Genomic DNA, 18,441 nt, shown 5'->3' on the forward strand with positions numbered 1-18,441 from the left:
ATTACAGTTTCTACAGTACTTATCTCTTGAATAATTTCAACCTCCCGAGCTGAGTTCAGTTTAAAGACCTTTATGTTCAGATTTGCAAATGTAGTTTGGAATACTGTTATTGGTGCTCAAAGATATCCACTTCAAAACATACTTCAAAGTGTAGTCGCTTACCTTAAAAGTCAATACAACTTAGAACCTGGGTACCTAAAGAAATGTCTTCATCAGTATGTCCAGAGACAATTCTCAAATTTAGAGGTCTTCAACCTGGTGTGATTATATAGTTATGGACTGAGGGTGGGAGCTTCTGAGTTCTGGAATCTCTTATGAAATTTTCTTCCTGGGGAGATTTACTGGTGCCTCTACCGATGTCTATTTAGTGCCAAGTTAAAACCTATTAATTTTCTCATCCTTTTAAAACATTCACTGAGTTTTGACCATACTATGTCTGACTACCACTTTATTTATTTGGTACTGGGGTTTGGAGTTTTGTTTTGTTTTGTTTTTTAATTTCAAGGTTCCTGTATTTTAAAAGAAAAAATATTTCTAATGCAAAACGCCTTGGAATTATTTGCTGAAAAATTAAATACTCATAAGAGAAAGTAAAATAAACAATGTTGCCATCTAAATAAGCTGCTCATTTAAATTACAGATGCTTCTTTGACCTTCCATGTTTAACTTGCTTCCCAGTACATATGGGCAAACCATGCTCACCTCCAGAAAAGGCAGCTGGAAGAGGAAGATGAGAGATGTCACTAATCACAGAACTAATATGTATGAATAATGATGTATATAAAATATACTGAGTGAAGAGGAAACACGGAGTTGGGGAGCTCCTGCTACCCCCTGTGGGTCTTCTACGATGCTTCTTTCCCCATCGGACAAATCATTAAAAAAAGCACAGTTTATAATTAAAGAGCCACATTCTGGGGATCCAGCTGGATACAACACAACAACACAATTCATTTCTGTCTCTCAAACACAGCATCACATTCCAAATGGGGATAAAAAATGTCACAACCCAGCTCTCATTGTGGAATTATTGAGGGACAAATTGTTCCAGTAAGAAACATTTTTCCGAAAGGTTGGCAATGAAGCCTCATTTGAAAATCATTATTCCCTCCCTGTTGCCTCCAATGTTGTTTAAAGTGGCAGGAATGCTGTCTATTGAATTGTGAACTGTTGTCCTGATTTTTGCATCTCTGGCAAGTTATTCAGATTCTCTCAGCGATGCTGCTTCCAGCAATTTTGGTTTCATTAAAATTGTGATTAAAATGGCTTGCAAGCATGTACATACAAATCATTCATAGAAACAAAATCCCAGATTTATGCAGCCTTTGGTGTGACCCCATCTTAGAAATCATGATATGCAGGCCAAATCTATGCATATTTTCTCAGAAGCAAGTTCAATAGGACTTACCGTATTTTTCGCTCCATAAGACGCACCGGACGTTAAGACGCACTTAATTTTTAAATACCAAAAATTAAAATAAAATAAAAATATATAAACAGAGCAAGTCCCACACTGGGACTGCCAAAAAAATCACCAAAAAACAAAGCAACATAGAAACATGCCCCCCAGCCCAAATCTACCCTCAAAAACCCACCCAGAACATTTTTTAAAAAGTAAAAAGCAGCAACTAAATTTTAAATACCAAAAAATAAAGTAAAAATAAATAAACAGAGCAAGTCCCATTCTGGGACTGCAAAAAAATCACAAAAAAACAAAGCAACATAGAAACATGCCCCCCAGCCCAAATCTACCCTCAAAAACCCACCCAGAACATTTTTTAAAAAGTAAAAAGCAGCAACTAAATTTTAAATACCAAAAAATAAAGTAAAAATAAATAAACAGAGCAAGTCCCATGCTGGGACTGCAAAAAAATCACAAAAAAACAAAGCAACATAGAAACATGCCCCCCAGCCCAAATCTACCCTCAAAAACCCACCCAGAACATTTTTTAAAAAGTAAAAAGCAGCAACTAAATTTTAAATACTAAAAAATAAAGTAAAAATAAATAAACAGAGCAAGTCCCATGCTGGGACTGCAAAAATATTAACAAAACACAAAGCAACATAGAAACATACCCCCAGCCCAAATCTACCCTCCAAAACCCACACAGAACATTTTAAAAAAATTTTAAAAAGTAAAAAGCAGCACCTTATGGTCGAAAGCCTCCTGGAGGTCCTCAGAAGCCAGCGATGGTGGTGGTGGTGGACCCCCCAAGGGGCCTGCTGAGGCCTCCGGAGGCCTGTGGAGCCAGCGATGGTCGCTGGGGGAGGCCCCCGCGGGGCCTGCTGAGGCCTCCGGAGGCCTGGGCAGCCAGCGATGGTCGCTGGGGGAGGCCCCCGCGGGGCCTGCTGAGGCCTCCGGAGGCCTGGGCAGCCAGCGATGGTCGCTGGGGGAGGCCCCCGCGGGGCCTGCTGAGGCCTCCGGAGGCCTGGGCAGCCAGCGATGGTCGCTGGGGGAGGCCCCCGCGGGGCCTGCTGAGGCCTCCGGAGGCCTGTGGAGCCAGCGATGGTCGCTGGGGGAGGCCCCCGCGGGGCCTGCTGAGGCCTCCGGAGGCCTGTGGAGCCAGCGATGGTCGCTGGGGGAGGCCCCCGCGGGGCCTGCTGAGGCCTCCGGAGGCCTGTGGAGCCAGCGATGGTCGCTGGGGGAGGCCCCCGCGGGGCCTGCTGAGGCCTCCGGAGGCCTGGGCAGCCAGCGATGGTCGCTGGGGGAGGCCCCCGCGGGGCCTGCTGAGGCCTCCGGAGGCCTGGGCAGCCAGCGATGGTCGCTGGGGGAGGCCCCCGCGGGGCCTGCTGAGGCCTCCGGAGGCCTGGGCAGCCAGCGATGGTCGCTGGGGGAGGCCCCCGCGGGGCCTGCTGAGGCCTCCGGAGGCCTGGGCAGCCAGCGATGGTCGCTGGGGGAGGCCCCCGCGGGGCCTGCTGAGGCCTCCGGAGGCCTGTGGAGCCAGCGATGGTCGCTGGGGGAGGCCCCCGCGGGGCCTGCTGAGGCCTCCGGAGGCCTGTGGAGCCAGCGATGGTCGCTGGGGGAGGCCCCCGCGGGGCCTGCTGAGGCCTCCGGAGGCCTGTGGAGCCAGCGATGGTCGCTGGGGGAGGCCCCCGCGGGGCCTGCTGAGGCCTCCGGAGGCCTGGGCAGCCAGGGATGGTCGCTGGGGGAGGCCCCCGCGGGGCCTGCTGAGGCCTCCGGAGGCCTGGGCAGCCAGCGATGGTGGCATGGAGGGGACAGTATTCGCTCCATAAGACGCACGCACGTTTCCCACCAGTTTTTTTGGGAGAGAAAGTGCGTCTTATGGTGCAAAAAATACGGTATATCAGGCAAACTGCACAGCATTGCAGCATGAGGCTGATACCTTATCAGTGGTTATAAAAACTAATTTAAGAACTGGGAGGTGAGGCCCACTACCCCAGTCTAAGTTCCCAGATCAGATCACATTACTTGACATGCTGTGTCTGCTGCCTTCTGCAGCTTCCAATAAAATCTCTTGAGCTTTAGTCTGCTGCTGTTGCTGTACCACTTTAAAGGAAACATTGTAGGAAGGTCCTGCCAGTTTCGGTGAATCAATTAACACAGTGGTTCTTAACGTGGGCAATAATGCCCCCCAGGGGGCGATTTCATTTTTCAGGGGGGCGGTAGAACGAAAAGGGGCGGCGTGGGGGCAAAAGAACAGAAGGGGGGTGGTAGGGGGGCGCTGGAGTGAGCCAAACCTATGAAGGCGACCTCAGCCGCAGTGCTGGCAGTAGATCCGGTGCTGCTGCTGCCGCCAGATGATCCAGCTCTTTCTACCTGCCACGTCTCGCCTTTCTCCTTTAGGGGAGCACTGAGTGTGGATCGGGTGGAAGGAAAGGGTCTCTTGGGTCCTCATCCTCGCCCCGTGAAGCGCTGCCTCGCACCCGGGTGGGGAGGGAGACTAGGTAGGTAGGTAGGTAGGTAGGTAGGTAGGTAGGTAGGTAGGTAGGTAGGTAGGTAGGTAGGTAGGTAGGTAGGTAGGTAGGTAGGTAGGTAGGTAGGTAGGTAGGTAGGTAGGTAGGTAGGTGGGTGGGTAAGATATCATCACCTCAGGGAGGGGGGCGATGATAACTTCCTCAGTGGCTCAAGGGGGCGTTTCTTTCAAAAAGGTTAAGAACCACTGAATTAACAGATGACTTCTTAATGCAGGAACACACTCAAATCGCACAACAGTCGAGGTTGCAAAACATGGCAGAGTGGTGGGGGTGGTTAACAAAAACACAAATCCTGTGAAGAAAAGCTGAGCAAAATCCATTTTTCTCTTTCTTGTCAGCTTCCTCCTTTCTTCTTTTTGAGGGAGAATAGGGTAGTCTGTCAACTCCAGTCCCATGCTTTTGCCTATGGTTCAGATCAGGAGTGGGCAAGTTATTATGACCCATGGGCCACATGGGGTCTTCTAGGAGTATTTGAGAGAACACCGTGCCCACCCCAGAGCCCTCCAAATTCAAAAGAGACACAAACAGTTCTCTGTGCTTCAGCTTTGTGGGAGTCCCCTCAAATCCCCCCAAACTCCAAGTACCCTTCCCATCACTACTTGTTTTATATTTTTTATTTAATTAGAATTTCAGGCCATTTCCAAGTGTGGTGAAGCCTGTGAGTCAGGCTAGAGGCTTGAATTTGCACCCCCCCCAAGTCCTATGAACTTGCCCACTCAGGTTTAAAATGCAAGAGGAAGAGTGCCTGAGTATTCAAAGTCTGTAATTCCCACCTGTGGCCTAATATCACCGGGTGAAGGAAATGGGTCATGGGAAAGACTCTTACAGGAGACCTTTGCCTCAGAGTAATCCAGCTTTCTCCATTGAGATGTTTGTTTTGGATACTATGGCTTATAACTGTCAATGTCCATTCCACTGACTGACTGGGGCTAGGGAGACTGCCCTAGCAAAAGAAAGAGGAGAGGGATTTAAAGCAAGGTGTGGGTGTGGGTGTGGATGGGTGTGCATATGCTGGCTAGGGAATTCTAGGTATTATAACTACCCCAAAGTAAGTTTTCCAAGATCTCTGTAGATGCAAATTTACATATATTTGCAAGGATAGCAGTATTCATCTCTTTTGTTGTGGCACCTTAGAACCTAGAACAATTTTACCTTGGTGCTGGCTTTTATGGCTTGCCGATGTAAGCTACATTCAATAAAAACTTGTGCCAAATAATAGTTATTAGACTTCTAAGGTACCACAAGAGTCTTTGCTTTAATGCACATGTAAATACAAAACTTCTCACCACTGTGGGGAAACCTGGGATCAGGTGACTTGGATAAGTGCTCAGTCGGAGTATTAATGTTGATGAGTGACCCTTTCAAAGTCCCTGTACTTTCCCTTCATATGGTTCTTAGTTTTAAAACACAACAACCTGTGGTTAAATTGGATTTCCTCTCAAAGAAAAATCTCTGTCAAAAGGGCTTCATAGCCCTTCACCAGACAACTGTCTGCTTATTGAAATTGGGCAACCTTATACGTAGTCATGAAGGCAAGGGCATGAGACCATGACATATTACAGGCATCTGGCTCTGCACCAGACAGGTTGGGCATTAGAAATCTGGGGCTGGTGGAGGAAAAATACAGATGTTCCAAAATCCTCATCCCACCACACACATGCCTTATACCAAAACACATGGTCCTTTACTTTTAGTTTGGCTGTAGATGGCTCACCATGTATAAACTAAAATTTATTCCTACTATGAAGTTTGTCACTTTTCTTTGTGCGTCTGTCTCCCAGCCAAAAAGAAAACATGTCATTCAATAGAAGGCATGGGTGTGTGCATGAGGCGCCTAGTGACTGGTACTTCTATGTCTTACAAGTTTGGGACATTCTACAGTGCCTCTGCAGTGCCAGAGGTGAAATCTGGGACCTACCATTTCTGACCAGATTCTACAGCCCTCATTTTGGAGTATGCTTTAAAGAAAGAAACTGGCTTGCATAGAGCATTTTTGTTTTTTCTGTACCACTCCGACTCTGTAATGGCCAGCCTGATGCACACTCTGGTGGAGCCAGAAGCTACCTTAAGTTTGTGACTTTTTGGTGGTCTAATAAAAGTACCACCCATCCTTTCTTTGGATGGTGTACAAGGACATGGTTGTTTTTCTCTTCTCTTGGCGTCTTGTCATGCCTTCCAGATGGCCTGAAGGCCTGACCTAGCTATAGGCATTCAAAACTAGAAGTAAGTAAAGGTAAAGGTTCCCCTTGACAATTTGTCCAGTCGTGTTCGACTCTAGGGGGCGGTGCTCATCTCCATTTCCAACCCATAGAGCTAGCATTTGTCTGAAGACAATCTTCCGTGGTCACGTGGCCAGCGCAACTAGACACGGAACGCCGTTACCTTCCCAGCATGGAGGTACCTATTTATCTACTCGCATTTTGCATGCTTTTGAACCGTTAGGTTGGCAGGAGCTGGGACAAGTGATGGGGTCTCACTCCGTCACGTGGATTCAATCTTATGACTGCAGGTCTTCTGACCTTGCAGCACAGAGACTTCTGCGGTTTAACCCACAGCACCACCACGTCCCTATAAAAGTAGATCACTTAAATGATACAACATGGAGACTGAACAACAAATATTGGATCTGGGAGACATCTAAAGCATAATGGGAGGAGAGTGGATAATAGAGTGCTAGTTGCCCATAAAATAGACTGGAAAGCCTTGGAGGCAGACCCCCCCCCCCGAGTTGAAAGTACTGTTGCTAAATGCTAGTTCAGTGAAATGTAAGTCAGCTGATACCAGGATTTGATACCTAGGTGATCTGCCTAGGAGATGAAGTGGAATATGTAGATCCATTTCAGTCTGGCTCCAGGCCTGTTTACAGCTTTAGCCTGCTTGGTGGGTGACCTATGCTGGAAACTGGACAGACGGGAATGTATAGCTGGGTCTGCTGGACCGCTCAGTGGCTTTCAATGCTATCAAACATCCTATCCTTCTGGGAACCTCTCTGGGATGGGTCTTGGAGGTACTGTTTTATAGTGGCTCCAGTCCCTCCTGGATGGATGAACTCAGAAAGCAGTGTGAACTCGGAAACCCTGGCCACTGGTCTGTAATGTCCTCAGGGCTCAATCTAGTCCCACATGTTATTCAACCACAAATGAAACTGCTGGGAGAGACTGTCCAGAGTTTTGGGGTTTAGTGCCATCATTATGCCTTTATCTCTCCTTTCCATCTGATTCCAGGAAAGCTGTTCTGTTCCTCGACCACTGCCTGTTGTCAGTAATGCACTGGATGAGGGCTAACTGAAATTTAACCCAGACAAGATTGAAGTGCTCCTGGTCGGTTGAAAGTCAAATCAGGGGATAGGGATTAAGATTCACAGTGTGAGTATGCTCCTAGATTCTACCTTGAGCTTGGATGCACAAGGTTTCAGCACTGGCCAGGGGTGCATTTGCCTTTGAGGAGTATTCAGTACTTCAGCTGGTTCAAAATGCTGCAGTCAAATTGCCAACTGGTGTTGATTAGAGGGAGCATATTGCTGCCTTATTTCAACAGCTTCACTGGGCCACTTCAAAGTGCTGGTAATTACCTGTAAAACCCGATATGGCTTGGGTCCAGGCTATCTGAATGATGGTATCATATGATATCCTGGTGAGGCCCTTCTCTCTGTTCCAAGTTTGTTTGGTGAGGGCACGAGAGAGAGCCTTTTCAGTGGTTGCTCCCAGGCTTTGGAATGCGCTGCCCCGAGAAGCCAGATTGGCTCCCTCTCTCTTGTCCTTCTATCATCAGGTAAAGAATTTCCTTTTCAGGGATGCTTTTAAGCAGTAAGAGTCTCAGGAATTCTGTACTTATTAAACTTCAGGATGTTTTAATTTTTTTTAATGTTTTAATGATTATGGGGAGAAAGGCAATAAACAAACAAACAACATAAAACAAAACCTTGGGTATAGTGTGAGCCTCAGGAAGAGTTTTCTTGGGCATGCGATAGGGGTAGGAAAATATGGGAGGGGTTCCGAACTTCATTGAACCCAAATCTTTATCCAACTCTTCAGAGCACTACATGGTTCATTACGTGACAGGTCATGACCAAGAGGAGGCAGAGATGCATTTCATATAGGTTTGAAACAAGCAGCCAAGTCTTCAGCTGTATATCTGAAGCAAAAATAGATTTCAGTTTCCTTCATGCTCAGGAAGAAAAGGCTGCTCCCTATTAGAAAAACTTCCTGTCAGCACCATGCTGCTGCGTTCACAAGGGTGCCTGATATAAAACAAAGGAATAATCATGTCGACTGCATGCTGACATAATAAGGATCTCGAACACCCAAATTGCATTTTGCGTTGTTAAGGGACTTTGAGACCAACAAGCAGGAAGTACTGTAATGGTTTCTGGCCTTTAAAAAATCTGACATGTTATCATTAGGAGTATTTCTGAAACCAGCATAACACTCTCCCTGGAACATTAACTTCAACCACAAGCCACCATGGCTATTCTGATTAAAGTGAAGGATGTGTTGAAATTGGGGGAGGGTGTGTGTGAGAGAGAGGGGGGGAGAGGGGGTTGGGAGAGGGAGAGAATAACCTAAATTGAATCCCAGAGATTAAAGCATTCTCACTAATAGTGAGCTCTCAATTCCTTCCCAAAGTACGTAATTTTTGTAGGAAGCGGTAACTTGGTCTCCCTTGACCCTAAGGTGACCTCTGCAGGAAGAAGGTTCAAGTTCTGCTCCCTAGCCACCAAATCATTTGAGGGTCTGGGGACTGGAGGTCAAAGGCTTCCACTTATCTAAAAGCAAGACACTTCCAGTGCTGACTTCTCTGCTGCCCTTCCACAGCTAAAGCTGGTTCTTTTGCAGGGAAGCAGGGGTTATTTCAGTGCTCACCATTTCCACATGAGAGTCAGATATGCTGTCTGGCTTGTGTGGGCTCCCAGCATGTCTGGCCTTAACAGACTTACACTGTTAAATGCACTGGTTGTTACACGCAGTCAAGTCTTAACTGAATTTATAGCAACCCTAATAGGGCTTCCAAGGTAATGGAGATATTTAAGGAGGGGTTATACCAGTTCCATGCTCTGGCCAAGCAAAAGTTTGGACCCAGGCCTACTTCATTATTCTGTCTATAGCACCACACTGGATACGTCCACATACTTTACTCAATGCTTTAGTTTACAAATATATATATTTGTAAATTAAAGCGTTGAGTAAAGTATGTGGATATATATATATATTTGTAAACATACCATGCTCTCCTGGCTGCTAACTTACCATATATATTTGCTTCTTTCTTCTTCTTTTTCTCCTTTCTTGTTTGTTTTACACTCTGAGTCTGAACCCACTCCAACCATTTTTAAATTATATAAAAATTAAATTATAAATTTTTAAAAAATGGTTGGAGTGGATTCAGACTCAGAGTGTAAAACAAACAAGAAAGGAGAAAAAGAAGAAGAAAGAAGCATATATATATGGTAAATTAGCAGCCAGGAGAGCATGGTATGTTTTTTCCTTTATATGAGAAAGGAAAATCAATGCAAGAGTGCCCTCTTTCTGTAATAAGGCAGGTCAACAGAAGCAAATGCTTTATACATTGTTGAAAAGAACCCAGAAAGAAATAATTGTATCAGTATTATCCAGAATGTTGCAGATGACATTGACAAGAGGCATTTTACTTCTTATTTTAAAGCACCATATTCTATTCTTATACCTATTCACACCTTTTTGGCATGTGTGCTATAACAAACTATATGTCTGAGTTTACATTTTGTCCAAGCTTGGTTTTTCATTTCAGATGTTTCCAAAAGTCTGATCCCAGTCTGTTTCTGTGCTTCTAGGTATACAGGTATTTTGGCTTCCCTTTCCATGGGCTTTAAACGCTATTGAAGGAGTCTGCTTTTGCTCAAAAGCAGTCTAATTATTTTAACATTTTAATTTGTTTTTAATTTTACCCATATTTCATATATGTCCATTTTATTTTATTTTAGTTAACCTGTACACCACCCCACAGTGCATGACACTCTCTGAGTGGTTACAATTGAGAATCCAATCAAATAAAACACAATGTACTGCAAATGTACAATTTATAAAATAATAATTAACTCCATGCCACATAGAAACAACCTGACTTAAATAAAAATAGTCAATTAAACAGCTTAAAATCTCAGGTTAATATTAATAAAAAACTGCTTCTAAAAGATAGTTTTAAACCTGCTTCTTAAAAACCTGAAGGCATCTATCGAACTTCTTGGAAGTTTATTCCAAAGAGATGGAGGTACCGCAGAGAAAGTGCAATATCTTCTGCTTAGCCTTTTGGCCTCCTTGGGTGTAGCTATTCTTAGCACCATGGACTGTGAAGAGCAGGTGGGACAGATAGCTGTTTTATGGGAGAAGCGTTCCAACAAGTATTGAGGTCCTAAACCATAAAGAGTTTTATAGGTAATAACCAGCACCCTGAATTGTGCACAGAAACAAATTGATTATAAATTGTGCAACACTCTATAGTAATAAAAAAAGCTATCCAATGTCAACGTTCATGTGTAAATTTAAATAATCTCTGAAGGAATAGTTTAAAGCATGCATCCTTAGCTGCTACAATTACGGGTCTTTATCATAGTTTTACCCACATATCATAGTTTTTCATACATTAGGGGTTCAGGACTATCAATGAGCTTCATGGAAATTTTTGATACAGGCTCCAGCGTCCTGCTTTGCTATGCATACTCAAGGGTGCAGCTCTCACTGTTGTGGCTCAGTAACACTCAGTAATTGTACATAAAATAAGGAGTGTAGATATTGTGTAACTAAAACAGTGTGAACAGTACTTTGCCAAAACTAATGTTGGTTCTAGATTGAAAGTCAAATGATAGGTAAAGGTAAAGGTTCCCCTTGACATTTAGTCCAGTCGTGTCTGACTCTAGGGCACCATGCTCATCCCCGTTTCCAAGACATAGAGCCAGCGTTTGTCCAAAGACAGTTTCCGTGGTCACATGGCCAGTGTGACTAGACACAGAATGCCATTACCTTCCCACCGAGGTGGTACCTATTTATCTACTTACATTCACATGCTTTTGAACTGCTAGGTTGGCAGGAGCTGGGATAAGTGATGAGAGCTCACTCCATCGCGTGGATTCGATCTTACGACTGCTGGCCTTCTGACCTTGCAGCACAGATAGCCATGAGCAAAATGTGGAAGAGTGTTAGCTAGATATGTGACTACTCTGTAAACCCTTGTAAATAGACCCCCATCCTACGATGCTGTAGATGGGGTGACAACCCTTATGGAGTAGCAGCACTTATGCAGAGGAAATGTGGCCATTGCATAGTAGAGAAATTCTGTGACCCAATGAACTTTTGAGCCCAGTTGTGGGGTGTCTGTGTGCAACTTTATCCATGAATACACACCTAGGAGTGTCTTGGACATCATTCTCTGGAAAAGCACCTATGGGCAGGAAGGGGAGAAACAAAGTATATGTAGTTAAAAGTAATAAGCAAAAGGTAGCGGCTACTGCGTGTATTTCTTGAACCATTGTGCAGAGCAAACGTTTGTATGTTAAGGAAGAGAACAAATCAACCCTGAATTATCTTTGGAGGCAAAAATGTTGAAACTGAGATTGCGCTACTTTGAGCACATTATAAGAAAACAAGATTCTCTGGAAAAGACAATAATGCTGAGAAAGGTTGAAGGCAGCAGGAAAAGAGGAAGACTGAATATGAGATGATTTGACTCCTTAAAGGAACATTTTGGAGATCACTCATTCATAGGGTCACCATAAGGCAGAGGCAATTTGGTGGCACAAAATATCAACAAAAGAAGTATGAGCAGTTGTCAGTGCTTGTGTGCCTGGTTCCTCCTAGCACTTTTGCATTGGGTGTTTGTGTCTGGAGTCATGAGTCAGAATTCTTGTTAGAGTTTTGGAGGCAGGGTAAGCTCCAGCACCTATACAGTGGACCCTCGACTTACAGACGGCTCGACTTACAGACTTTTTGAGTTACAGACTTCTCTGGCCACAAAATTTAGATTCGACTTGCAGCCAGAGAATTGACCTACAGACCAGGAAAAAAAACCAAAATGGAACAAAAATAGAACAAAAACAGCCGGTTATGGGATTAATCAGTTTTCAATGCATTGTAGGTCAATGGAGACTCGACCTACAGACTTTTCAACCTGCAGCCACCATTCCAATACGGATTAATTCCGTAAGTAGAGGGTCCACTGTACAATGTACAGCAGTTTTCATTTTCTGTACCCTGCCTGTGATGTCACGTGTTTCAGAAAAGCCCTTTGTCACTAACACAGAATTGGCCTTCTTGATACTAGTGGTTTGAAGAGAGTCATGCAAGTGTGCTCCTGGTTTCAAATACCAGTCTCTCTCACTCTGTTTAGTGAAATGTTAACTGCAGTAGTAAGCTTCAACCACAAGAATCTCTCTCTGAGCCACAAGAATCAGCAATTGGGTCTCTCAGGGGGTGGAGTGACAATTACTGGATTACTGTAGTGCACTCTACATTTGGCTACCTTTGGAAAGTGTTCAGAAACTCCAGTGAGTCTAAAATGCCACAAGATTGGTAATTGAGGCTGGTTACAGGGAACATATAACTTCCCTATTATAACAGCTCTACTGACTGCTGATCCATTTTCAGGCACAATTATTTAATGCTTTTTAAATATTGTAATAATTTATCATTTGGGTTTTAACTTTTGTTTCTTTTAAATACTGTAAGCCACCTTGGATCCTTCAGAAGAAAGGCAGCATACTTATACAGTAAGTAAGTAAGTAAGTAAGTAAGTAAGTAAGTAAGTAAGTAAGTAAGTAAGTAAGTAAGTAAGTAAGTAAGTAAGTAAGTAAGTAAGTAACTTTTGCACCAAGATGCAAACCAACAAAGCAAAGCAAAACAAAACAAAAAACCAACAGCAAAAGAGCTCTGAGAGAGGGAAAACAAATTACACAATAGTTGGGGAGAGAGGCGAGAGATGGAGAAATAAAAGTAAAAGCTTTGACAAAAGATTGATGACAATGTTCTTCCCACTGCTACTTGATGGCTGAAGAAGCAGTGAGAAAAAATAGCAAGCTCTGTGTCCTTGAAAAAGTGGAGGCATGGTTCCTGTGAAGTTCTGCCCAGGCTCGGAATCCATATATGTGGTACACAAAGACCACACTGAAGAATTTACTGGCTGAAATCCTGTTGTTTAGCATATTGAGTCACTACAGCAATGAGTTTTTCCTTCCCCACCTCCTCAGCGGGACTGTCCACTCACCAATTGCAGCACGCGCTTCCTTCCTCCACCTCCTCTAGTAGCTGCCTGCTCAAAGGCAATGCTACGAGCTTTCCTGGCCCGCCTACTCAACTGAGTGGGTGGTCCCTGGGAGAGGGAAGAATCCATTGTAATCAGTGAGTGGGCAGTCATGCTGAGAGGCGGGAAGTGTGGATCACCTGAGGAGGTGGGAGAGGGGGATGTACAATGCCTGTGGAACACCTGCACAGGCATTATGCTAAACTGATCTGAACCATAGTTTGTGCTCATCTCTAATTTTAACCATAGATGTGAGGTATTAATGCTCAGAAAATTAAAAAACCAAATAAAAAGAAACAAAACTCCCTAGAGATTATGTAGTGCCTGCAGGACCTATGACATAACACAATGGCCAAAATCTTAGTGCACACTTACACCTGGGGAAAGCAAATTGCATAACTCAGAGCAACATCTCACTAGGAAATTAATGAGACCTTACCTGGATTTTTGAGTGCATGCCAATCTACATGCCTGAAAACCCAAGTGCTGAAGTAAGTCAATTAAAGGAAGCTCTTCTGAATCAATGGAACTTACAGAGGAGTTGACAGCAAATAGAGAGGTTACTTACCTGTAACTCTGATTCTTTGAGTGATCATCTGTGAATTCACACTAATGGGTTTAATCTGTGCTTGCGCAGAGGTCTCCGGAATATTCTAAAGGTTTATGCTGTGTTCATCAAGGACCACCCCTCCTTAGGTCACGAGGTCTGCCCACCCTCGCAATTACCTCAATTCCTAAGAACAGCCCGCTGCTTCATCAGAAGATACAGGAATGATGGACAGAGGGGAGGACGGGCGGGAAGTGTGAATTCACAGATGACTACTCAAAGAACCAAAGTTACAGGTAAGTAACCTCTCTTTCTTTGTCGTGGTCTCTGTGAATGCACACTAATGGGTGACTAACCAACTTACCCTATAGGTGGAGGGACGTCACAGAAGGACTGAAGAAAGGACAGCTCTCCCGAATGAAACATCTTTTTTTGGCTCTTAAATCTAGTCTGTAGTGGGAGGCAAATGCAGTTGTTGCCCATGTGGCAACTTTGCAAATCTCCGGGAGAGGGACCCCGCAAAGAAATGCTATGGAAGTAGCTGTAGCTCTAGCCGAATGAGCCCTGATAGTTTCAGGTAGAGGCTGCTTGGCGAGCTGATATGCCAGCTTTATAGTAGCGACGATCCAGCGGGAGATTGTTTGCGAGGAGACATGAGAACCCCTATGAGGGGGATGTGGTTATATGAACAGTCTTTTTGATTTCTGGAAAGGAGCAGTCCTTGAAGTATAAAAGGCAAGGGCCCTTCTGGTGTCCAATGTATGTAGAGATTTTTCTAATTCAGTTACAGGTGATGGAAAAAAGGTAGGCAGAATTACTGGTTGGGAGAGGTGGAAATAGGAGGCAACCTTTGGTAGGAAGGAGATGTCTGGAAAAAGAGTGACCTTGTCTGGATGAAATTGGAGAAATGGTGGATCCACTCTTAAGGCTGCGAGCTCAGAGGCCCTGTGGGCAGATGTAATGGTGACAAGGAAGAGAGTTTTGAGAGGAAGGAGATATTCTGAAGTGGTAGCCAGAGGTTCGAAGGGATGACGAGAAAGCCAGTGTAGTACAAGGGATAGAGACCATTGTGGAGGAGGTGGGGGTGCCGATGGGCAGATATTGGCAACACCTCTTAGGAAACCTTTTAACTTAAGATGCCTGAAAATCATCACAGCATCTGAATCTTGTCGTTGATATGCTACAATGGCTGACAAATAGACCTCGAGGGTCGAAGGAGATAGTTGTCAAATAAATAAGAAAGAAATTGTAGGACAGTTTTTAGATTTGTTGGTCTGGTAAGAAAATTATGTTGGTGAGCAAATTTGATGAAGGCAGCCCATTTGTGTGAGTAAAGTTTGACTGTAGAAGGTTTCCGAGCATGATCAAGAGGACCCTTTACTGAGGGAGGATCCTCCATGCTTTGAGGTGGAGAGTGTGTAGATCTGGATGGTAGGTTCTGCCCTGATGTTGAGTCAGGATGTGTGGGAGGGGCAGTTGGATGTAATCGCTAGTGATGGAGCGTAGCATGGTGAACCACAGTTGCCATGGCCACCATGGAGCAATTAGAATAGCGTTAGTGTGGGTCATTTCTGATTTTGGCAATTGTCCTCAGGAGGATGGGAATGGGAGGGAATAGGTATATTAGATGAGTAGTCCAGTCTGCCATGAGTGCATCTCCCAGTGATCCCTGTCCTATGCCTGCTCTTGGGAAGAATAGGTCGCATTTGGTATTGTGATGTGTGGCGAACATGTCAATATAAGGTTGACCCCAACACTTGCAGAGGTGAAGAAACACTGATTGGTCCAGGGACAATTCTAGCATCTGGGTATGCAACCTGCTCAGTTTGTCTGCTACTATATTGTCCTGTGTGGCAATGTGTACTGCCATGGGATAGATGTGGTGTTGGAGACACCATTCCCAAAACTGCACTGTGAGATAAAGGAGCGGCAGATAGTCCGTCTCTCCTTGTTTGACATAAAATAAGGCAGTTGTGTTGTCTGTTGTCACTTGAACAACGTTTCCACGGACAAGAGGTTCAAAAGTTTTGAAAGCCTTGAAGGTGGCCAAAAGTTTGAGATTGTTTATATGTAAGGTATCTTCTGTGCGAGACCAAGTAGCGTGGAAATGAAGACTGTTGCAGTGTGCACCCCATCATCCAGTAGTGCTTGCGTCTGTTGTAATTTGTAGAGATGGGTTGCAGGGGAGCAAATGGTCACCCTATGAAGAGATTGTAAGGGTTGTCCCACCAAATAAGCTGAGCAGAGAGCTCGGGAGTAACCTGGAGACTTTTGATGGTGATTCTGTCATTGGATCGAAAAAGGTAAGATACCAGGATTAGAGGGAACGCATTTTGAGCCTGGTGTGTGAAATAGTGGAAATCGTAGACACCATGAGGCCTAGTAGGCGCTGAGCGGGATGTGTGGTGACACTGTGGTGGCAACAGAAATGGTTGATGAGGGCGTGAAGTTTAAGAGCCCTTTCCTGAGGGAGGAAAAATCTTCCTTTGGTAGAATCGAGGAAAGTGCCTATATACATGATGTGCTGAGTGGGAATGAGAGTTGATTTTTCTCTGTTGATCTTTAAACCCAGATCTGCAAGGAGAGGACCGTCTGAATGTCCCTTAGAGCCTGAGAACGAGATGGGGGGGGGGGACTACGAGCCAGTCATCTATATAGGGGGAGATTGAGATTCCCAGGGTACATAAATGGGCTGCTATGGGTGCCATGAATTTCATAAAAACTCCACTGTAAAGCCCGAAGGGGAGAGCCTTGAATTTGTAAGTGTGATCTCCTACTGTGAACCCGAGAAATTTGCGATCATCTTGACAGATTGTAATATGAAAGCATGCATCACTTAGATCAGGGGTCAGGGAACTTCTTTTACCTTTTACCCCCTAAAAAATTTATATACGCCAACATTACCCTCTTGATTTGAAAGGATCTCAGTCACACGTAGCCAGTTGAGTGTCGCCACTGAAGCCTCGCCGCCCTGATTGCACTCAGTCCTTGGCCCCGTGGGGGCGGCTCCCTTTCTCTGCCGGTGGGCGGCTCCTGGGCAGCCGTTAAAGAGCAGCATGTGGCTTGCCTGGTGGGGACCACCTGTTGCTCTGCCACCAACACCAGCGACTGCTCACCAGGGTGGCCACATCAGGCTTTGGTGTCAGGGCTCCTGCGGGCCTCACTGTCGAAGCGCTGCGACAGCTGCTGCATGGAGGGCAAGAGGCTCCGCCAGGCCCGGCTGGCCAGCACAGAGGCACCGCTGAAAGAAGCCACGCGGCCGGCCGAGTGCTGCTGCCACCTGACAGGCTCCTCCAGGAGCAGGGTGTGGGGTATTGGCGTCATTCCAGTGCCGGGAAGCTGAGCCTGGCCCGGGCCGCCATCATGGCCATGCCCGCCCCCCTCCACCACGATCCACCTCTCTGGGCACTGGAAGGAGAGGCTCCTCCTGGCTCGGGTACTCCGGCCACTCACCCCGGCCTTGCCCTTCACCATGGCTGTCGCTGCCACTTTGGCTGCTGTACACTGCTGGCCAGGGCCTGTCGCCGGCCACCATCTGCTGTGGCTTGACTGCAGCCAGGCTGGAGAAGGGGGTGTTAAGGGGGCAATAGGGCAGCCGGGGACCCCTCCCTCGGGGTAGAAGAGGAGGAGGAGGTAAGGGGGTTAGGGTTGCGTCCTCATTACCCCTAGGATTTTCATTTTTACGACATTTGGGGTAATTTACCTCTGTTCCCTGACCACTGGTTTAGACGGAAAGACAGTAGGCGATACTGGAGATTGTCTTGGAGGTTGTGATTCCATAGTCCGAGAAGGTTGGAGAGATTGTTCCCAAAAGGACCTAAGGCTCTGTTGTCTCAACTTAAGGGCCTGCCTGGTAAAGTTTTTGCAAGGCTGACATGAAGAAGTTTGATGGGATTCTCCCAAACAGAAAAGGCAGATGTAATGGCCCTCTGTGAGTGTGATTTTACTTAAGCACAAAGTGCACATTTTGAAGGGGGGAAGGGGTGCCATAAATGGTGGGCAAAGGGGAAACGGTCCAATTAATGTGGAGTCTCCTACGATTTCCTGACTATGTCAAATTGAAGATACTGAAGCAATTAAATTGAAGATACTGAAGTGATTGAAAATATTTTTTATGTTCCTTTTAGAAGCAGAATGGATGAACGCAGCAGCTCAACAGAGGAGATACCTCATGCAGTGGTGGCAAAAAAGCACTGAGATAATTGCAAAGGCGAACCTTGTGACCTAAGGAGGTCGGTCTTTGATGAACGTAGCATAAAGCTTTAGAATATTTCGGAGACCTCTGCACAAGCGTGGATTAAACACATTAGTCTGCATTCAGAGACCATGATGAAGAACCTCTTTGATTCAGTAAGCCTATTCTAATGTAATTTACTATGCTAAGAAATGGGATTTTGACATTGGCAGTGAAAATCCACTGCAAGTTACAGTGGTGCCTCGCTTAACGATTGTCCCACATTACGATGAATCTGCTTTACGACGATCTTTTTGTGATTGCAATTGCAATCGCAAAACGATGGTCTAAATGGGGGAATTTCGCTTAGCAATGATCGGTTCCCTGCTTCGGGAACCAATTTTCGCTTTACGACGATCAAAAACAGCTGATCGTTGGGTTTTCAAAATGGCCATTGGATGCTTAAAATGGCTCCCCGCTGTGCTTAGGGACGGATTCCTCGCTATACAGGCAGCAA

Source organism: Pogona vitticeps, chromosome 4, assembly GCF_051106095.1.
Source record: "Pogona vitticeps strain Pit_001003342236 chromosome 4, PviZW2.1, whole genome shotgun sequence".
Lineage (NCBI taxonomy): Eukaryota > Metazoa > Chordata > Lepidosauria > Squamata > Agamidae > Pogona > Pogona vitticeps.